Below are 5,556 nucleotides of genomic sequence, written 5' to 3'. Positions count from 1 at the left end.
TCCGAACCTTCTATGACACATTTTTTATATCCGTTTACATAGGTCCCACCTATCAGGAGGGGTGCAGAAATAAAAAAGGAATCATAAAATGTCTCGCCACGGTGATTCGAAAGAGTGGTACATGTGGCGCTAAAAGGATGGGCACGTACACGGACAGGTACCACTCCTCAGTTTACCCGCATAGCCATTTCATTTAGTCTACCTAGTCATCTAATCAATTGCCTGCAGGCCACTTCTCCCATTTACTTCTCCATCGGGAAGCAATTTTCCTTGGCTTCTTCACCTCTCCATCGTATTCATTTGCATCGAAACCACATTGCATTCACATTGTTTTAACCCCACATACTCCTGGAGTAATTCCGAAGACCCTTTAAATAATCATATTCTTCAGTTAGACTAGCCATCTAATCCTAATTCTCCAAACCATAGCCCTCCTGTCCAGTGGTTCCAAATGGCGAAAGAGATCGAGATGCAGGTTTTTAGCATCCAACATGTCCTCGTCGAAGGCTCGTTGAGCATAGTTGGCACCGTCACCGACCACCCAAGGGTTGTTTGGAAGTGGATCAACAATGTATCCAACTCCCTCCAAAAGGTGGAGATGAAGGTCATCGGTCTCGATGCAGAGTACACGGAGCGTGCCATTAGGAAGATCCAACGCGCCACCGTCCTTCAGTTGTGCCTCGAAGATCATGTTTTGGTGTACCACATGATACAAGCACCCTCCATACCAGGTGAGCTCCATGATTTCTTGTCTCGGGATGACATATACTTCTGTGGGTCAGCCATCGCTGGGGACAAACAGAAGTTGGAGCCATACAACCTTGATTTGAAAAGCATCGTTGACATACAAGCCAAAATAAAAATTCCTGTAGAATATTGTGATAAACCGACACCATCCCTATTCAACGTAGAAAATTTTGTGCTCGGAACAAATCTTTAGAAGGGTGACGAGACACTGGCATTAAGGTCGCCTGGATGGGAGAATTATCCCTTGACGTACGAGTGAATAAAATATGCTACCCTCGATGCCCGTGTGAGTTTCGAGATAGCTGCAAAGTCCAGAGAGCTGGTTGTGAAGCCGTCTCCCACAAAAAATGAGAACAACAACAACAACTAGAAGAAGAAGAATAATAAGAAGAAGTTGCACTAGCAGCAGTGCATTATGGATGGATGAACTATTTCCTCTCTTGTAAAAAATATATTTCCTCTCTGTGTATATTGATATAGATGGACTATTTCGATGGTGTGCATGTCTTTGGAACAAGTACTAGCGTAGGTCCGCTTGACTATAAGGAACCATTTATCTGCCTAGCTTTCTCTACTACTCCTTCCAGTGATCGGTATGCAATGCATGTGTCCGTAGACATGATAGCTTGTCCTTGGAAGTTCAACTATGGCTACCATCATGTTTCATCCACTTCCACTTGCAATTCCCACGACGCCGCTGCAACCCACGGCACCACGTCCCCTGACGTGCGCCTCACCTCTCTCGGCCGCACCGCCCCTCTACCTTTGTATGCATGACATGTGGGCCACATGAAATGCGGTGAGCATCAAGTTTCTACCACAGCCACACGCGATTCCCACAACGCCGCTCGAACTAGTGACACCACACGTACCCCGACCTGCGGCTCACCCCTCTCGGCCCCACTGCCCCTGTGCCTTCGGGAGCATTACATGTGGACCAGCCACATATCGGGTCCACATGTTATTGACTCAAAGACAGGTGTAGTAAGGCACTGAAGCTCAGTCCTGAGGGCCTCAAGAGGGAAATGTAACTCCTGCGCCAGGCCTTGTGGTGTTACCACTGTACGAACTCGTGCCAAACTCAAGATTTGTTTCTTACTAGTACATGCACGCAATGATTTAATGGACATTGTAATCTCAACATGTGATGGGGAGCTCTAAATTTGAATTTGGAATTTATAAAACAAAAAATTCAAAACAAATAAACTGGAAGAGAGGGAGTATACCGTAGGATGTGTCCCACACTTAACAAGTCCTCTAGTTTGTCACCATGAAGATGTGGTTAGAAAGGAGCACATCGTCTTCGTACTTGTACGACAAAAAATCGGCCGCAGACATCATGGTCCACCTTTGACCACCTTGTGCATGGTTCGTGAAAGCAATCGCGATGTTGAACACCGTGATGAGAGTGTAATTTTGGTTGGCAGACGACCTTATCGGTGCTTCCAGGATTGCTATGTTCTTCAATCTCGCCATGGTTCCATCGTACTAATTCAGGCGGTGGCCCGTTGCATGGCTGATCCCAATATTGGGCAAAGGTTATATGGGAACTGTGTCACCGTTGTAAATGTTGTGCAAATTGATGTTGGTACCCTCCTGTACATATGCAAGCCAATCTCCGCTGGCACCAAGCCTAATCTGTGAAATAGTGGGCAGCAGGAGAATTAGGAAATGGACATAAAAGTAGTCTTTAGAATGCATTTACTACATGATCAAACTCATCACTTACTTGCTCATCGGAAAAAATTCGAGTGCCCCTCAACGTCGGCATCTCAAGGGGCATCAACTTGCAACTACGACCACGCCGCACTGGAGAGACCCCCAAGGAAACATCCTTGTGCGTTGCACGTAACATCAAGATGCATTTGTATGAGTATTTTATCTTGTGAGAGAAAAAGATGAATGAGGGAAGGCCTTATTTGCAAATGTGGAGAGGGGTGTGGGTATCTTTTTGCAAAATTGCCATAGTTTTCTTCCTATCCATCAGATATAAACCGGAAGGCCTATATTGCAGGATGGCAGGGACACCATCATCACCAGCTCTATTTTTTTTATAAGAGTAGTAGACTAGCAAGATGCTCGTGTGTTGCACGGAACATCAAGATGCATTTGTATGATTAGTTTATCTTGTGGGAGAAAATGATGAACAAGGGAAGGCCTTATTTGCAAATGTGGAGAGGGGTGTGGGTATCTTTTTGCAAAATTTCCATAGTTTCCTTCCTATCCGTCAGATATAAATTGGACGGCCTATATTGCAGGATGGCAGGCACACCATCATCAACAACTCCGTTTTTTATAAGAGTAGCAGAGATAGGGACTACTGCTACCACTGTGTCGGCCCGGGCGTTGCAATGGATCCAAAGTAGTAGAATAATACTTGTTCCCAGGCTTGAAATATAAACACTCTAGTTTTGATATACATATATTAGTAAATCATGCTTCACTCAAATATATTACTCGGGCTGTTTTGATGAGGTGAGGGACGGGTCTGGCTGCTTTGAAGATAACATGTTTTGAAAAATTAGAGATGTTTTTTTACATTTTTAGCATGGCACGACATCCGGTGCGCCTAAGCGTCTGAAAAAAAATTGAGTTTGGGTCGGTGGCACACCCTGCGGCAAGATGCCTGTGTGGGCTTCTTCTATAACTAGCAACATGCCCGTGCATTGCAGGGAACATCAAGATGCATTTTTTTTACAAAACACCTATTGTGATTGACCCTTGCAGGAGTAATCCCATGTGTAAAAACTAATGATATCTCGAGAATTTTATTGGAAAAATGGTATCTTTGGAACAAGTTTTCTCTAATACTGCTCCTTGCAATGAGCGGTATGCAATGCATGTGTTAGCAGACATGACATCTTGTCTATGGAAGTTGAACCACGACGACCATCACGTTTCTACGACTACCACACGCGATTCCCATGACGCCGCTCCAGCCCACGGCACAATGACCCCCGACGTGCGCCTCATCCCTCTTGGCCCCACCTCTCCTCTGCCTTTGTGTGCATGACATGCAGGCCAGCTGAACTGTAGCAACCATCAAGTTTCTACCACAGCCACACCCGATTGGACTTGGTTTGCCTGCTCCGCTCCTGTCCTCTGATCCGTACTCCCATACCATCGAATTTTCATCCAGCAGCTGTGACACATTTCGTCCAGGGCATCACTCCTCAGCTGGAGTACTTCAGGTAGTACCCGCCGGTGTGGCCATCTACGCCTCGTAATGCCCCGACGCCCAGCTGTGGCACCCTCGCCACGGCCACGCCACCACCGGCCGGTTCATCTCGAACGAGTGAGTCGCGAACCACACCACCACCATGAGAATGACAGTTGGGCCAGCCGCATTTAAGGTCCACATGTCATTGATTCATAGGCCGGCACACTAAGCTACTAAAGCTCGGTCCCATGGGCCCCGAGAGGGTAATGTAACTCCTGTGGCAGGCCTTGTGGTCCTCCCGCAGTACGAACTCTTGCCAAACTCGGAATTTGTTTCTTACTACTACCAATGTGTTGGCCCATGTGTTGCAATGGATCCAAAGTATATCTATTTAGTGGAGTGCAATCTACAGACATTATCTATTTATTTTTATCTAGCCTTTCCTAGCCATGCAACCAAGCCACATAAGCTTCATGGGTGCCCCCACATCATATTTAGTGGAGTACTATGTTGACTGAAAAGAGATAAATCACCCAAAACAAGATCTTCCTGTTTTTTGTTCCTACGATGTTGTGTCATGCACGTACCTAGTAGTTGTATAGTGGTAGTACTAGTTGTAGTACAAACTTCGTACTAGTAGGAATGGTAGTACGGAGTGCTCCTACTCTATCAACGAGTGCCATCTGACACCAAATTTCTTGGCTTCTGTGCTACATCTAGATCTTCCCCTCCTCGTTTCTGTTTTCCAACAGACAAAGATCCAGTGCGTTGCCCACAGCAAGGCACGGCGTAACCGGCGGCCAGCCAGCTGTTGGATCAGGGGGGCGGCTCAGATCGAATACTGTAGCGCAGAACATTGTTGATGGGGTACTATAGTGCAGATCACAGTAGGTGGGATACTGTAGATCAAATACTGTAGAACTGCCACTATTCACATAGATCTGGCCGTCGATCCTGGATCGTACGGTGTGGAGAGGGGGGCCAGTCACCATATTGTTCATTGGTGCCTTGCTCACAGCAAGGAGTGGAGAGGCGGGCGGGGTGTGGTTTGCTAATAGTCGGTTTGCTCAACTGCGGCCCCACGTGAAAGTGAAAATGCTAGGCAACACGCCTTCCCTAGCTATGTGCCGTGTCGGTCATGCCGATTCACGAGCGTGTGGGGCTGCCACGCAAATGCGGCAGACCTTTTCCTTTTACTAGCAATGTGCTCATGCGTTGCGATGGATCCAATGTAGTAGAATAGTAGTACTTGTTCACAAACTTGAAAGAAAACACTCTTGTTTTGATATACATATATACCACTAATAATATATTACTTTTCACTCAAAATATATTTCTCAGGCTGTTTTGATGAGGTGGGGGAGGGATGTGGTTGCTTTCAAGATAATAAGGTGTTTTCTGCAAATTGGAGTAGAGAAGTGGGCTATTGTTGCAAAAATGCCACAACTTACCTCATAGCCATTAGATGCAGATCGAATGGGCAGAAATGACGAATGACAGACACACCACCATCACCAAATGAATCTTTTAGCGTACACTAGTACGCGTCGGTGCTATACAAACGGTTTTTAACCCCTTTCCGCGACGACATTTGGGACCGCCGCCAAGTCAGTGTGCACGATAGGTGTCCTTCCCACACGACCTAGAAA

Source organism: Triticum urartu, chromosome 3A, assembly GCF_056163025.1.
Source record: "Triticum urartu cultivar PI428250 chromosome 3A, HENAU_Tu73, whole genome shotgun sequence".
NCBI lineage: Eukaryota > Viridiplantae > Streptophyta > Magnoliopsida > Poales > Poaceae > Triticum > Triticum urartu.
Note: the sequence above shows the minus strand (reverse complement) of the source record.